This window comes from Elgaria multicarinata, chromosome 1, assembly GCF_023053635.1.
Source record: "Elgaria multicarinata webbii isolate HBS135686 ecotype San Diego chromosome 1, rElgMul1.1.pri, whole genome shotgun sequence".
Lineage (NCBI taxonomy): Eukaryota > Metazoa > Chordata > Lepidosauria > Squamata > Anguidae > Elgaria > Elgaria multicarinata.
Window position 1 is genome coordinate 177,709,938 of NC_086171.1, and position 18,328 is coordinate 177,728,265.

Below are 18,328 nucleotides of genomic sequence, written 5' to 3' on the forward strand. Positions count from 1 at the left end.
CATGCAATTTAAAAGAGTGTTTGGTAAAAGCTGAAGCCAAATGAATCACTTTTTAAAATAGTGTGCTTTCCATGGAAGCAGTAACATTGGTCCATCATAGCATGGTGTACATATGACACTGGACATTGTCATGAACCAGGACCTGAACTCTCATTCGCAGAGGATCCAAACCTCTTGTCCGCTGAAGAAGAGGCTCTGGAGTGAACAGTTCAGGAAGAGGATTCGGTCTTGCAAAGACATCACAAGGCTTCCACCTCCCCAGGACCCAGTTCTCCTGAAAGATTCTGGCTCCTGGCTCCTTTATATCTAAGGGAGGATACCTGGCCTTGCTGTCTTCAGACTTTGAGTTCTAGCCATGAGGGCACTAGCATGCCACAGCCACTTTCACATTGTTGAAGATTGAGGCTGCTAGGACCATCCATGTCCCTTTAAGAAACAAAGCCCCAGTCAGAATGGAGGAGGAGCCAAACAACCTAAAGGAAGCCAAACGCTTATTTAAGGCTCAGTCTTGATCTGCTCCATTTTAAAGTGATACACAGAAAACTTTATCTGGCTTCCATACCCAGCAGCACCACTTGGAACTTTCCATGGTGCTGATCTATTTTTGTCTGGCTTCCCTGACGTAGTTCAAGGTCTGAACCCTAGTAGAATCCTGCAACCCAAGCTAGAGCAATGCCCAGCTATGTGCAGCCCTCACTGCAACAGGCAGTGCAGTGCATCAACAGGACCTACAGATAGAAATGGTGCAGAAATAGACTTTACCTGTGATCCAGCTGGATCAGTGCAATTGGCAAGGAATTTTTGAAGTCCAACAGTATCTATTATATGCAGGCTTTGTAATTCTCCATGAAGGCAATTTTCCTGGACCAGTCTTTTAAAATGTGCTTTGGTGTTATTGTAATGTGTTGGCACAATATACACCAAATATCATATGAACTCTATGCCATGCACTTTTTCATATTTCAGATTTACAGTAAACAAACCCGGAACCATACTCTTGCTGGCAACAAAGGAATACTTTTGTTTTCTTCTTGACACTCATTTCTGTGTAAGAATTTGAGGGAAGTCTATGTGTAGATAATACCATGAATGCTCCTATATGCAGGTTTCTCTTGGTGTGAACATATATCAGGACACTCACACATAGGATCAGCAAATACAATAGCCGAGTTGTAGATCTGAACCACATGTGAAGTGATCTGTTGTAGTGCAGACTGAGCCACAATAGAACCCATGTGTAGAAGAACAATGCATCCTTTTAAAAAAAGGTGTATCTTGAAGGATGAGACTCTCACCTATTGCCATGCCACATTCTTACTTAATTTTACCTCCCCCGCATGAATCAGTTGTTGATTTGTACTCATTTGTTCAGACTGAGCTTTTCTGATTGCTCCCCCATGGTTCCCTCTGAACTATGTGCTGATTGTTTTGCTACTGTCTTGATTAAATAACCACCATTTCTGCAGCATTATTTTGATTGTGCAAAATCTCACAGAAATGCCATTACAGGCAGAGCTTTATGGTCCCATCTTCATGGGCATATCTCCTATTTTTGCCCCAAAAACAGAGGCAGAGGAAAAGCTCCCCCCCCCCAAAAAAAAGATGTGCCAGGGAAAACTACACCTATACTGTATCCTTCATCATATTGAGCAGTGTTGCTTTGGCCCTGGCATCTACCATACAGATGGACAACAGATCAATGTGAATTCTTTTCTGTGGTTTGGAAAAACAACAAAATGTGTTGTGGCACCTTAAAGACTAACACATTTATAAATGCATAATAGATTGCACTGCAGTTCTTTTCATCGGATGTGTGAAGTATTGTCCTGAGCCCTACCCCTGGGAACTGTAAACAAGAGAGAAATGAAATGCAGAAAGTACAGGCAGTGATGATTCTGTTATTTTAATTTCTTAATTTAATTACATTATTAACAGTGGCCATTCACAAAAGCAGTTGGTAGTGATAACACAGGCACCCTGACATTGGTAAACTAATTAATACCTTTATCCTGATTTAAGCCACATGTGATAAAATAAAACCTCTTAATAACTTTCAGTTCAGCTTTTCCACACTGTAACTTCCTTCTGAACTTCCTTTGTTCAAGGAAGGTTTGGAGTCCACAAAACATAACCTACAATAAATCTGTTCGTTTTTAAGATGCCACATGACTCTTTGCCATTTTAGATGAATTATGGTGCTCTAATGTGTAGATCCATATTTTAAGTGCCAGCCCCTCTGGTATCTAGAAACCACTCAAATTGTGGAACACTGTTTCATCATAGCAGTATGGCAATTATTTTAGGGGAGGGCATTGCCCTCTAATGAATCTGCTTAAACAGTTGCACTTGTACTTGTAAATACTCCCTATTTATTACACCAAGTAAGTGGGCTTTGGACACTGCTTTGGCTTGCAGCTTCTGACAGAACTGCTGTACAGCTCCAGTAATTGGCTCTACAAGTTTGATGTCCAGCTAGGTATCTGTGACAGGCACGCAAAATATCTACACCTGCTGCACACACTATCAATATAAGTCCCAATGGGCTCATTCTTGACTAGAAAGCATGAGGGCACGTCTCTCCAGTGTGTGCAAATTGGCATATAGAATTTTGCAGTGCCGCAAAAAGCTACTGTAGGATGGGAAGGGTCACACACAGAGAGAGAACTGAAATGGGGGCTGAAAATATTTGGAGGAAAATGCACAATGGGTTGTACTGTATGAGATCAAGGTTTCAGAGTGCTTTAAGGAGCCTGAAAGAAGACACAAAGCTGCTGACTCAGTTTGTTTCCAGGTCAATAAAAGGCAACCTGATTCCCCAACTGCAGGCAGTAATCTGGGTCAGATATAGAAAGAAATGAGCTAATACAGTAAGGGGGTGGGACTGCGCTGTTCATAAGGTTTTGGATAGCTGGACTCAGGTTTAATGCAATAACATTGGAATCAACCAGATAATATGTTAATTAAATGACCTAATTAAATTGGGAGAGACACAAACATGGCTGGAGTTAAAATCGCAGGAAGAAACATTAACAATCTCAGATATGCAGATGACACCACTTTGATGGCTGAAAGCGAGGAGATGCTGAGGAGCCTTATGACAAAGGTGAAAGAAGAAAGTGCAAAAGCTGGGTTGCAGTTAAACCTCAAAAAAACCAAGATTATGGCAACCAGCTTGACTGATAACTGGCAAATAGAGGGGAAAAACGTGGAGGCAGTGACAGACTTTGTATTTCTTGGCACAAAGATTACTGCAGACGCTGACTGCAGCCAGGAAATCAGAAGACGTTTACTTCTTGGGAGGAGAGCAATGACAAATCTTGATAAAATAGTTAAGAGCAGAGACACCACACTGACAACAAAGGTCCGCATAGTTAAAGCAATGGTATTCCCCGTAGTAACCTATGGCTGCGAGAGCTGGACCATAAGGAAAGCTGAGCGAAGGAAGATAGATGCTTTTGAACTGTGGTGATGGAGGAAAATTCTGAGAGTGCCTTGGACTGCAAGAACAACAAACCAGTCCATACTCCAGGAAATAAAGCCAGACTGCTCACTTAAGGGAATGGTATTAAAGGCAAAACTGAAGTACTTTGGCCACATAATGAGAAGACAGGATACCCTGGAGAAGAGGCTGATGCTAGGGAAAGTGGAAGGCAAAAGCAAGAGGGGCCGACCAAGGGCAAGATGGATGAATGATATTCTGGAGGTGACAGACTTGACCTTGGGGGAGCTAGGGGTGGCGACAGCCGACAGAAAGCTCTGGCGTGGGCTGGCCCATGAAGTCACGAAGAGTCAGAAGCGACTGAACGAATAAACAACATATATATATATATATATATATATATATATATATATATATCTGTGTGTGTGTGTGTGTGTGTGTGTGTATATATATATATATATATATATATATATATATATATATATATGTACTTCTCCTTAGAAACACCCTATAAGGTAGATTAGACTGAGAGATAATGACTTGCCTAGGATCACAATAACTTACCAGAAATTTGAACCCACATGTCCTCAATCTAAATCCAGTGTTTTGTCTACTATACCAGACTGGCTAACTGGATGCTCACAAGTATGTATCTCAGAGACTTAACAAAATGCAAACTAAACAGGCAAAAGATATCTAGAAAATAATTTAAAATATTTTGCACCCAGCATCATCACACGGGGGAAATCATGTTTCCTTACCGTTGCTTCTCTGCCCCCCACTTCTGTCCCTCCTTTCTTCCTCTTCTTCCCCAATGGGAAAGAGGAAGTAAACAAAGACCACATGGCCCCTTCAGGGGCCGTTTGTATTGTGCTGCTTTCCCTGCATACAGCAGGAGATCGCAGACCATACCTTTTTTTTAAAAAAAAAAGTCAGATTTTTAAGGGTCTATTTTGCAATGGAAAAACGAGTGGAAGGAATGGGAGGTGCGTGAGAGGTGGACATCATTGTCTAAAGGACGCACGCACATCCGTAAGTGGGCAGTAGCGAGCGTGTGATAAAACGCTCGTCTGATGAACTTCTTTGTTGGCTTCAGAACACTTTTGCAGCAGAATGCCTAGTTGTGACTGAAGCCTAATTCCACAACCTGGTTAGGGAAACGTTTGAAAGAAATGTCTGCAGGATTTGTCCTGTGAAAGGTGGGACAAGTCATGTCAGAAGCACTAAAAAAAAGAACTAAGAATTTGATTCAAAGCTACCATCATGGGTGAAGCTAGGACTTAGTGGCTTCTGTGATTTGGGCATATAAGACAGCTTCTAGGAAGGAAAGGGACAAAGAAAGAAGATGACAACCCAGAGGCAAAATGGATAAAAGGAAAAGGAAAAGAAAAGCTGTCCAAGGCCACACTGTGATCATATGAACATGACTCTGAATGGCAATTTGGTGCCCATATCCAATAATTTTGCATCTTCACACTGGCACCCTCTAGTTAATTCCTTATAATTTAATTGCAAATACCTTTCCATCTTATGTAGAACAAGAGGAAATTGTTCTATGTAACTTTAGGGGGGTAAGGGCCCCCTGTAGAAGTAGTTCAACCTTGCTGGACCGCTGTGGTCACTTGAAGGTAAGGCACTTTTTAAGCAAATTGAAACTGAATCATAAACAGGAAATTAAAATATGGCTGTATTCCTAAGCATGTTTCCTTGAATGTACACTCCATCAAAACTAATAGTGGGTTTTTATTTTGCTTTTATTCTTTTTGTTGTTCACTGCTCTAAAATCTTTGGATGGGGAGCAGTACATAAATATCGTAAATAAATAAATAAACACAAACTTCCGAGACAGTATCTTTAGGATAGGAGGATTCATGTAAAATACACTGTTATTTCTCTTTCTGAAATCCTACACATGGGACAAAGCTAACTCCCCCAAATAATAATAATAATAATAATAATAATAATAATAATAATAATAATAATAATAATTTGTTACCCACCTCTCCCTCTGGATCGAGGCGAGGTACAACACAATTAAAAACACCATACATACAACTAATTTAAAACCAGTGCATCATTAAAAGCAGCACACCATTAAAAAAGGCATCTTAAAATTCAACTGGGTAGGCCTGGTGGAAGAGATCAGTCTTTATGGCTTTCTTAAATTCTGGAAGACTGTTAAGTTGACGAATCTATCCCGGCAAGCCATTCCACAAACTGGGAGAGGCAGAAGAAAAGGTCCTCTGGGTTAATAGTTGTCAGCCTTGTTTTTGTTGGCTGGAGTAATTTCTTCCCAGGGGACCTGAGTGTGTGGGGCGGATTGTACGGGAGAAAGCAATCCCGCAGGTAGCCTGGACCCAAACCATGTAGGGCTTTAAAAGTGATGACCAACACTTTATACTTCGCCCAGAAACTAATTGGCAGCCAGTGAAGAGATTTTAAGACTGGTATAATGTGGTCACCCCTAGGTGTACCGGTGACCAACCTGGCTGCCATATTTTGAACTAGTTGAAGTTTCTGGACTAGGCACAAAGGTCCAGAAACCTATGTAGAGCGCATTGCAGAAGTTGAGCCTCAAAGTTACCAGCGCGTGCACTACCATCTTTAGGTCTTCCAACTCTAGGAAGGGTCGCAGCTGGCGTATCAGCCAAAGCTGATAATAGGCACTCCTGCATCTATCTGGGCTGTCATTTGGCGTGACGGATCCAGAAGCACCCCCAAGCTGCGACCACAGTCTTTCAGGGGGAGTGTAAACCCATCCAGAACTGGTTGACACACCTCTAAACCCAGTTTATGACCTTTGACAGCGAGCACCTCCGTCTTGTCTGGATTCAGCTTCAGTTTGTTTTTCTTCATCCAGCCCATTACTGCCTCTAAGCATTCATTCAGAGGAGACACACTATCCTTAGCTGACGCTGTTGTCGAAGGCATAGAGAAATATATTTGGGTGTCATCAGCATGCTGATAGCACCCCACCCCATGCCTCCGGATGATCTCTCCCAGCAGTTTCATGTAAATATTAAATAGCATTGGGGAAAGGATGGCACCTTGTGGTACACCACATGGCAGCTCCTTCTTTGAGGAGCAGCTATCCCCAAGCATCACCATCTGGAACCTGCCCGAGAGGTAGGACCGGAACCACTGAAGCACAGTGCCCCCGATTCCCAATCCCCTCAGGCTATCCAGAAGGATACCATGGTCGATGGTATTGAAAGCCACTGAGAGGTCCAAAAGTACCAGCAGGGACACGCTCCCCCTGTCAATGCTCAGGCATAGATCATCTGCTAAGGCAACCATAGTGGTCTCAACTCCGAATCCTGCTCTGAACCCAGTTTGAAATGGGTCTAGAAAATCTGCATCATCCAAGACTGCTTAGAGTTGGAAGGCAACTCTTGATCACTTTGCCCAAAAATGGAAGATTTGATACTGGTCTGTAATTATTAAGGTCCAGGGGGGTCCAGGCTTTTTAAAAAGTGGCCATACTACAGCTTCTTTTAAGTATGATGGAAAACTCCCCTCTCTGAGAGATGCATTAATAATATGCTGTAATTGTTTTCTAAGTGCATCTCCACCCTGGACGACCAGCCATGAAGGACAGGGTTCAAGAGGGCAAGTCGTCTTCCTCACTCATCCAAGCAGCTTGTCCACGTCCTTGGTACTCACCAACTGAAACTGATCTAGTGTAACCCTACTTGCAGAGTTGCTGGACACTCCATTGTCAGCTTCTGCTATAACGATGGCATCTAAGTTGGCTCATCCAAGAGATTTTATCTGTGAACTCTCCTTCCCACCATTCACTGCAATGTGATCTCAGCTTGGTCAGGGCCAGCCCTATCTTGAGGCAGAGTGAGGCAGTCACCTCAGGTGGCAAATGCTGAGGTGGGGGGCAGCAAGCGATGGCAAGATGTTGCAGGACAGAGCTGGGTGTGCCACAGGGTGTGCCCTTTGCCCCCAAAGCTCCCTCGCTAGGCTGAGGTAGGGTGGATGACACCGTGCTGTCAACAGTGTCGGAACTTTCAGTCTAGTTAGCTTCTCTATGTAGAATGAGAGAGGAGGAATTATCTTCTCCTTTGCCTCAGGTAGAAAAACGTCTTGGGCTTGCCCTGTCAGCAGCCACCTTGGTTTTAGAAATATGCTTGATCAGCCTGGCAGCTTCTACTGTATCCAGTTTGCCTAAGAACAGCACATTCAGCATATACAGTACAGTGTGTGTGTGTGCGCGCACACACACCAACAATCTCCCTGGCCTCCTGCACAGCATTCTGCTTTATTTATTATTAATTTCAATGCATAAACCCCCCCATCCACCTCAATTCCATCCCATCCATCACCAGAATATCTAAGAGGTAGTAGCACAAACATTAAAGCCGTGGCTCAGGCAGTGCTCTGGAGATATCAATCAGTGTTGTTAATAAATACAGAAAATATGAATGATACCAAACAAAAACAAAAAACAACACCCCTTCCCCCTAAACTCCTGCTCCAGACTACCTCTGTACTCTGGGAAGAAAATATGATGCATTAGCGAGCTGTTGTTCAACAGGGCAACGAGATTTAATTGATTCATCAGTGCAATTAATTGACTAAGGTTGCAATGCTATGCACACTTATGCAGAGGCAAGCCAGACGGAACACAGAGGGATTTTACCTCTGTGTAAACATGAGGAGAACCAGGCTGTGAAGCTTTCAGTTGCATGTCATAACATGTCCCCTGATTATTACATGGGGTTGAAAACAAGTAAGATCTATGAAATAACCTGGGACTATTGGAGGAGGTGCAGCTTTCTAGGAGGCTGTGCCTACACCTATGCTCCACCTGCCATTTCTTTGCAGGGCAAGTAGGAACAAACTCTCCCTCCTTACCTCCCTCATATATTCAGGCACCACTGTATGCATGTTGGCAGCCCACATGCATGAAGAACAACACTATGAATTACTAATGAGTGCCACGAAGTATGGTCTTGCATGGCATTTTTTGCATCCATTCAGTGCTTTTGACCCATGCATGGACTGAGTAATATTAGATTCTCCACAGGTCTCTAATAATAATAATAATAATAATAATAATAATAATAATAATAATAGTAATAATAATTTATTTATTACCCACCTCTCCCTCTGGATCAAGGCAGGGAACAACATCAAATAAAATATAATACATAATATTATTATAATATTATCCCTGCAGGGCTGGGATCCCTGCAGTCCATGCATACGTGCTGTACAGCTTGCCGGCACTGCAGCAGTGTGCAATGAAGGGATGCACCTGAGAGCCACACAATTCCCTATGCAGAGTTGACCGCAGAGGGCAAAGGCAAAAGGAATTTGGCCAGAGGCATGAACAGAACAAGACCAAAGCCTGAGAGGTCATCATGACCTTTGATAGATAGGTTTATGCTGCCTTGATCATCTTCTCTTTTAACTGCACTAACTATTTAGCAGATGCTAAAACAACCCTGAATAATTGAAGTGTTTCAGGCCACTGGAGGCAATTTATGTGCTAATCATAGGGAGAAGATGGATAACTATGGCTGCTGCTGGAGGTTCATGGAAGCACTTGAGGTAAGAAGCTTGTGCTTCCACCTCTTCATCTTCATGGAACAACCTCCCTGTCCTGCATAATGTCAGAGCAGCAGCCCACACATTGACGTTGGGCTCATGGCTTGGCAGAATGAAAGCTAAAGCTGTCTGGGATCCAGGGATGAAAATGCAATTGAAGTATCATTAAGCCATATCCAGCTATGGAGCCTCAAGCACACCTGGGCTTTATGCACATCAAAGTTACCTCTAGCCCAGAAAAAGGATTTCTCAGCATCTCAGTCTTTTCATCCATCAGTAGCAGTAGGTACTGACATGACTAAGTCAGGATCTTTAGTTGCATTTTTCAAAGCAGCCTTCGGGCACTTTTGTATCAGAAGAAGAGCAAGGTGGAGATGAAGGCAAATAAAATAATACTATTTGTAAGTCAAGGGCAATTGAGAGAATATGTATGGGGTGTGTGTAGAGCAGTGGTTCTCAACCTTTTTTGCTCCATTCCCCCCTTTCACCATTGTTCAGAATATAATCCCCCCCTTCCCAAGATAGTCTAACTCAAAAGGTGCATTCCAAATAATATGCATATAATATTGAAAATCTTTTTATTTATTTTCTATATTAGTACATATACATTTATTTGGATTATTTTTATAGTAGAGTTTTACTATAAAACTATTTATAGTAAATAAATTTACTATTTAGCTCCCATGCTTTGTGTTGCCCCTTTAAATGGGAAGCTTTTGTGAACCGCCCAGAGAGCTTCGGCTATTGGGCAGTATAAAAATGTAATAAATAAATAAATAAATAAATAAATAAATAAATAAATAAATTGAAACTTCTAGGATTTCGAGGGAAAAGAGAGCAAAGGCCTGGCTTTTGCAGACAACATGACACTTTTCTGGGATGTTTTTAATAACATGTGTAGGAAGACATAATCTACAGGACATCATACTTTGCTGAATAGTGGTCCCAATTCGCCCCCACCGGAACCTTAAAGTTCCCCCCTGGGGGCGAATTCCCCCCTTGTTGAGAACCCATGGTGTACAGCAACAGAGACCATGTGATTTCTTATGTAGGGAGAGGCCACAAGAGAGTGAAACCGCACAGATTTTGCATTCAGATGATCCCAAGTTCCTTTCCTGGTGTCTCCAGTTAAACTAACAATAGCAGCTGGGCTAGGAAAGGTTTCTGTCCACTACTGGGCTGGTTTGGTTCCGTACATAGAGTTCTGGCTGGTTCTGACTGAAAATCAGAGTGGAGTCACAGTCCCACTGAAATCAGAGTCACCAGCCTCCTCTGCAATAAAGTAGTACAACAGAATGTGGTCTTTATGTGTCTACCCTGTTTACATATAAAACAGGGAGTGGGGCCTATTTTGACAAACGAACCCTTCCTCCCCTGCCTCACCTCTTCATCCTCCATTTCTTTTGTCCCTTTTCTCCCAACCCTCTTGGATCAGGGCCTAGCTGGGAGAAAAGTGCTTGGGACAGTAATGAAGCGGAATGGTACACGATCCAGGACAAACAAAAGGAATTACTTCTTTGTGTGGGATTGCGTTTGCAAATATATGAACAGAGCATAGTAGAAGCAAGTACTCTTGCAGCAGGCAGCAAAACCTTTGTTCCTGTCTCAGATTTTGAAAGGGATCTTGGACCTCACTGCTTCCCCTCCCAAACCATACCAGGCTAGCTAAGCTGACAGACATCTGCCTCTATCCCATTTCAGGTGTTCTGCCTCTCTGCCTCAGCTCATTTCAGGTTTTTAATGTGGGAAAAGTGGGGTTGGCAGCAGACTATACCCCTGACCTACGTGGGTTCCTTACAGAATTTTCAGAGAGCCTCTGCACACACAATGAAAGACAAGGAGGGCTCCCTCCAAATGATAGGGACGCCTGATTTTCACGTGGAGAGAAACTTCAGCATGGTCAGTCATTAGAACAAACAACTACCTAGGTCAGGGTTGGTCTGTTGCCAAGGCCTCCCGCCCCTCCTGCTGCATGCTGGGACACCCCCCATTCCCCTCTACATGGTAATTAGTCTTTTGAAAAAAATCTTCAATTGGCACCAATAGAACCTTTTTTAAAAAATGTAATTGCTATGGGAGGGCGGGGCTGAGTTGGGCAGGCAGCTGTGAAGGGAGGTGGGGGGAAGAGAGAAAGGGAACGAGTCTAGGGGCAAGAAGAACTGTAGACTGCGTGCATGGCAGGAGAAGAAGGAAACAAACAAAAGGGCTTCGAGGGCTGGGGCATAATATCCCCAAGTATAATGAGATGGGTTGATGTTGAACTAATCAGATTGTATACTTTATATAATTTTACCTACACCAATAGGAAGAGGGTCTCAAGCCACCTGTTGTAAGGATTTTTCATTCTCCCATGGCATCTTTTGTGTTTACAAAATGTGGTGTGTGTGTGTGTGTGTGTGTGTGTGTGTGTGTGTGTGTGTGTGTGTAAGCTCCAAGGTGGGCAAACTCCAAGGTGCTGCAATGCAGTGTTAAAAATAAACAAACACCCACACCTCCTTTCCCCAAAAATTACAATACAAGCATTTTCAATGTAGTGGAGAGAACGTGCATGATGCTTGCTTGAATCTTATCAGCTGTACCATTAGTTCTTATACAGAACAGAGAACCAAGGTTTATATGGAAAGGGCTCTCTGTATAACACCATTTTTATTTTAAGGTGTATTAGGGTAGCACATAGATAGATAAGATTTTAAGTCACTTTTGCTCTTGGACTGCGGTTTAAGATTCCAGATGTCTATTTATTATTTATTTTTCAAAGATTTATACCCCACCTTTCGGTCCTAACAAGGACTCCCAAAGAAGCTTGCACTTAAAATTAAAAACAAACAAATGCAATAATGTCTAAGTGCATAAAAAAGACTAATTGCCCCATTAAAACAGGAGTCAACATATTAAACCAAAACAACACAATGGAGGAAATAAAATAAAATGGAATAATTCAGCACACACTAAATTCCTGGCAAAATAAAATGGTGTGTGTTAACAATGCGTTTAGAAATCATGAACCAGGGTGCCGGCGGAGCCTCTCTGAAGATGGAATGCCACAGTTTGGGTGCCGTCACCAAAAGGACCCTGCTTTTGTTTTCCAAAACTGGACTTCCAAAGAAAGAGCAGGGCCTCAGATGTTGAATGCGTCGGGTGAACAGATCCATGCGGGAGGAGGCAGTCCTTCAAGTATCTAGGCATGAAGGAAATCCAGTGTTTTAAGATGCAGTCCAGACTGCTTGAATCATAGAATAGTAGAGTTGGAAGGGGCCTATAAGGCCATCGAGTCCAACCCCCTGCTCAAAGCAGGAATCCACCTTAAAGCATACTTGACATGTGCTGCTTCTGATGCTTGTATAGCTGCTGTGTGTTTGTTTGATGTTACAATCAGATATTAATGGCTTACTTTGTGTGTCCAAATTGTAAGCTTGTAACTTGTCTTCTGATGTGTTTACCCACCGGCTGAGGATTTTCATGTTCTGTCAGAAGGATTTATTTTGTTACATTGCCTGTTCAAGACAGAGGAGAGACTTGTAGCTCTTGACAGTTCTCCTTAAACTGAAAATATTTTGGGCAAATGTTAGAATGGGAACTAACAAATGGAGAAAAGAGAAGAGAAGAACCTTGGATTCTTCTGCAATTGCTCTTCTTCCACTCTGATTTTCCTTTATTCTTTCCCCTGTCTTTCCCACTTATTCTCCACCAACTCTTACTTTTTCCCAGGGTGCTGGTCACTGAAGAGCACACTGTTTGATGGATACACCTGTCACTGAGAGAACAAATGGGTCCACTGGGATGGCTGCAATTGCTGAGCTAGTGCTTGTTCAGCCTACTTTCTTTGGCTACTTATGGATGGCAACTCTTCTGGGAATGCACTTGCAAAAGGCAGTTATGTGGGGTTTATAGTGGTAATAAAAAGCCACAGATAACTTTGCCAGCACCAGGGTCCAATTTATTACAAAATTCAAAGTTTCAGGGACATGTTGTCTCCCATATGCCATCATAATCCATTATTTGATTTTATAAAGTGCTTAAAATATACTAGGGTAAAAAAATAAAATGAATGCATTCCTGACTGCAGACTCTCAAACTCTAGAAGGCAGGAGACAAAAGAATGGAAGAAGGGCAATGCTTTACACTAGCTGGAGAGACTAACAGCACAATCCTAAGCATGCTTACTCAGATACAGGTCCAGTTGTATTATTCCAAGGTAAGAGATTGCAGCCTTAAAGAATTTATTTTAAAAGGATTTAATTCAAGCCTGTACACTATAATTAACATATGAGTAGCTAAAGATTCTAAAAAGTCAAATAGAATGTCAAGAAGGAAATGCAAGAGAGAAAACATCAAATGCAACAGGACTTCACTGCAAGTAACTTTTCTGAACTTAAAAAAGAAAAATAATGCAATCCTATCCATGTCTACTCAGAAGTAAGCCCCATAGAGTTCAATTGGGTATATGCTCTAGTATGTGGATCCACAGACTCTTGTGGTTCCTTAAAGACTAATTGTGCAATCCAAGGCATGTCTACTTAGAACTAGGTGACCATATGAAATGGAGGACAGGGCTCCTGTATCTTTAACAGTTGCATAGAAAGGGGGATTTCAGCAGGTGTCCTGCCCTCTTTTGTATCTGGCCAAGAGGGCAGGACTCCTGCAAATTTAACTGTTGTGATGAAATTTCACCAGGTGCTGCATGCATACAGATGACACCTGCTGGAATTTGCTTTTCTGTGCAACTGTTAAACATACAGGCAGGCCCAGTGCTGCCATAGAGGCAACTCAGGCGGCCGCCTAGAGCGCCAAGCAAACAAGGGCACCGAACAGCGTACCCGGAAGCTGCTCTCCTAGAGCGGCTTCCAGGTGTGCTGTTCCAAAGCCGCCGCCCCAGCGTCCGCCCAACCCCAGCGTCCTGGCTCCTTCGAAGCCAGGATGCTGGGGTTGGAGGCGGAGGCTTCATTTTTTTCCCCAGCTGACCGGCCCGTGGGGGGTAACAGCAGGGGCAGTCGGGCGGGGGGCGGCCTCGGCAGCGGCTGCGGCTCCTCACTTCCCGACGGTGGCTGTGAGGGGGTCGGTGAGCCGGCCTGCGGCGGCGGCGGCCCCACCCTGCATCGTCGTCGTCGCGCCTTGCCTTGCCCTGGCTCTCGCCCCGACGCGCACCCAGGTGCGCTGCTTCAAAGCTTCTGCCCCGCCCCTCAACCCGAGCGAGCGGGGCGGTGGCTTCAGAACGCGCCTGCCTAGGGCGCAATATAGTCTGGCACTGTCCCTGCATACAGGAGCCCTGTCCTCCTTTTCATATGGTCACCCTGCTCTGAACTAAGTCCCATGGAGCTGAATGAGACTTACTCCAAGATATGTGCATCTAGGATTAAAGTGTAAAATGTTTATTATGGCATGCACATTTGCAGGCTAGAGACCACTTCATCAGCTGTATGAAGAGTTATCCTAAGTCAACTGATTGTTTGTGAACTTACAAGCAGTGAAATGAAATGCAAATAGTACAGACTGTGACAATTACTTAAAGGTTAAATAAATGTAAAATAAGCACAGTGACAATTTATAAATAAGCACAAATGACCAGTGTTGATGATAACACAAATATTCTGGCATCAGTAAGAGTAATAAGCCAGTGTTAACTCTTCCAAACTGGAGTGAGGAAGCAATCTAACTGCAATTAAGAAATTAATTTCAGTGATGGGAAATCTTCTCTTGCCCTATGTCAGTTGCTCTAACTCAGGGATCAGGAAGCTCTGGACCATAAAGAAAACTTTAAATTCACCGTAAATAGAGCATAATCAGGAAAACAGAATTTCAGCAGGGCAGGATCTACACTACTGCTTTAAAGCACTTTAAAGCACTTTATAACAGTTTTGACAACTGTTGGGGCCCAGAACACACCGCATATACAGTTTTCAAAATGTTTTCAAAGCACTTTAAAGCAGTAGCGTAGATCCCCCTCAGGTGTCAGTTGTATGTATGGGGAACCTGGTGAAATTCCCTCTTCATCACAACAGCTAAAGGTGCAGGAGCTATACTAGAGTGAACAGATTTAAAAGAGGGCAGGGCACCTGCAGCTTTAACTGTTGAGATGAAGAGGGAATTTCACCAGGTTCTCCATATATACAAATGACACCTGCTGAAATTCCCTTTTCTATGCAACTGTTAAAGATACAGAAGCCCTGTCCTCCTTTCCATATGGTCAGCCTATCCCTGGAGGGCCCAAACATGTTGTTGCAGCTACTGGGTGACCATCCTTTGTTAAGAGATGGGATCAAAACAGTTGATATTTCCTCAATGGAAAGTCAAGGACTTGACCAGAGAACATTACCATTCCTTAACGACTGGATATGTTTTCCTTGACAGCCATGAAATTCTGGCTTCAAAATGTGGGAGTAAGGGGAGGCAGAGGAACAGTTTGCAGTTAGTTTTGAATCCAGAGAAAGAGAAGCCCCTTTCATACAGTCCAAGGGGGAGGGGAAGAAGATGGAGGCAGTGAATTTTACTCCTGTCCTTCAGGTGTTCCTGATGGGAAATCCTAGAAAATCAGGGGTCCAGATTGTGCCAGGGCTGCTTCCACAGATGTTTGAACAAACATGCACAGGACTGTGGTAACCCTCTCTCCTTACACATATTTATTAGAACCTCTGGAATGAGCCGAAGCATCAGACCTTTCTTTAACTGTGAGTCAATATCTCTCTGTTGTCCTCAATACTGGTTTAAAACCCTCCCATGCTCCTCTTGCATCCATATTGTGCACATACATGTTTGATATTCTGCACCTCTTGCTTACTTTGCCAGTAACATAATTCCTTAAACAAATATATATAGATAGATTTAAAATATACTATGGATAACTTCTAACATTCCATAATTGCAACACTAAATCAAAAGGCATATGTTTCGGCACTTTAATTTTAAACTATATGCATTATTAAGATCCTTCATAGGGATATCTGGAATGCAGAGGGCTGGGCATTCATCATTAGAAACAGCATTAACATGAGTGCTGTTATAGTCATAGGAAGGCCTTTTCTCTCTGATGCACTGGCTTTCCACATACAGAGAAATTTTGATATGGGTTTTTTTTTTTCCAAAGGCCACTAACTCGCCCCCTCCCCTCATACACACATTCTGAGATGCATGGAGGATTATCTTATATAAGTATCTGAACACTGAATGGGCATCTAAGGAAGCCTGGAAGACAGACAAAGCGAGGTCGTTCATATCAGAAGCAAGTGTATTGACCACAGAAGGAACGATGTATTGAAGGTCATGCCAATAAGTTGGACTGGAATATTGACAAATGGCTGCTGCTAGAGAAGGATGGGAGTTGCTGCACTCCATGAGATTGTGGCTTTACTATGTTTAAAGCTGCTTTAATGACTTTTTTTTTTAAAAAAAAAATTGAGTATGTTTCTTTAAAAACATGGAGGGTATTGTTGCTGGAGTTTTAAAAAAGATTTTTTTCTTATGGCTATTTGTTTCTGGCATAATTATTATTGTATTATTAATTGCTAATACTGCTGTTCTTCTTGAGCCATCCAAGGCAGTTTTGGAACAATAGAAATGGTGAAGCAGAGTGCCTCTGGGCATGTATGTATATGAATACTGCTTGTTCCTTTAAAGTCATAGCATAGGACATGGTGAATGAAGGGCTGTGAAATAGGGAGAGGGAGGGAAAGCTGATTTAGTTGGTAGAGTTGGAGAAAAGTGAAGAAAGTCAAGGAATGAAGAAGATCACTGGAGGCAAATGATGAGGAGAAGCCATACAGTGGAGAAGCCAGGTAAGATTAAGAAGAGAAAGAGGCAGGGAGGCCAGACTTCAGCCAATGAGGAACAGTGGAACTCAACAACAGTGGCTAGATGATGCTGAAGTTGGTCCCCAGTTTCTAACACTTATTTGTGCGAAATGTCAAAAGAGAGCTTAATCAGTAAAACTGCATCAGGACCTAATGTTCAATTATTATTGGTGTCTGCTGTGTTTGAATAGTGCCCTGCACACAGAGAAAGCTTTGGGCAGACAGCACTCAACTTAATCCTGTAGTGGGCACTGTTGGGTGTGGGTGATTTGAGGAGTGGCCCAAAGCTTATTGTGGGGCACACCCCCACCCCCGGTTTCTTATTTGTCATTGTCATCTGAGGAGTCATTACACAAACATGACTGTCTTGACTGGTGGCAATTGTTTGTTTTGAAGGCGACTTCCTCCCATTCATGGAGACATATGATATGAGTAGCTCTTAGTCTAAGTTTAGTTCGAGTGAAGGTTCACTTAAACATTAGATTCTTATTTAGTTAAATGATTAAGCTCTATCTTGAAATTTTGTCCAAATAAGGAACTTGGAACAAATAACCAAGTTCAACATTGCTGAATAACCAAACATTTGGGATTGAGAACTTATCTTTCAGCTTCAAGGCTGTAATTTCAAGTTCCTTTTGACGGAGCCCTAGAAGGGTTTTCCACTATACAATAAATCCAATGAGGGCAGGCATGACTTTGCACATGACACTTTGGGCCTGTTCACACTAAACCATGGTTAGGCTACTAACACTTTTGCAGCAAAGGTTTAGCGAGCGTGTTTAAACCGTGGTTATGTAGTCACCATGATGAGGAATGGTTTACATGACACACTAAGCCATAAGTTTAGCTCAAAATGCTTAACCGCCATGGCTTAGCATGTCATCAGAGCAGGGTCAATAAATATTTGTAATGCTATCTTAGCCTTCCCCAAGCCAGTGCCCACCAGATATGTTGGAACACAACTCCCATCACTCGTAGTCAGTATAGCCACTGCCTCCTGCAGCCAATCCAGGAGCAGGCTGAAGGTTCTTGGTACCTAGTATTTAAACCATTCATTTATCAAGATTGTAACTCATAAATACATTGACAGTTCCATAAACTGCAGCATCATATATGGTCAACAACAACAATTAATTGCATGGCCTGTCTCGGATTTCTGAAATACTTTGGCCACCCTGAATGCAAAAGAAGCAGCCTTCTCTACACTGACTGTACTTCTCCTGGCAAATAACAGTTTAGTCATTTCTTGAACAGCTCAATGGTCTTCTCCTAAAATTAAACTGTCCAAATATTTTATGTCAGTGTAAATAGAACTGGAGAAGAAATAGTGTGGTGAGCCCTCCCTCACCCCTTTCCCATAAATACGGGATCATAGCTCTCTTCATGCATTCTTCTGAATAAGTGAGAACTAAAACTGGGGACAGGGCTGCACATACTGGTACTGCCCCCAATGTCCCCAGGTCCCTCCCCAGGTCCCCTCCTGAGCAAGGTTTGCAGGGGAGTTAAACATAAGAACTTAAAAACATAAGACCAACCAAGCTGGATC

The 18,328-nt window shown here is 42.8% G+C and overlaps 1 protein-coding gene across 3 annotated transcripts in view; it reads right to left on the reverse strand.

Moving 5' to 3' along the window:
* SYT2 (synaptotagmin 2) overlaps positions 1 to 18,328 on the reverse strand; it is a 179,611-nt gene that overhangs the window by 99,613 nt on the left and 61,670 nt on the right. The window lies entirely within an intron of this gene.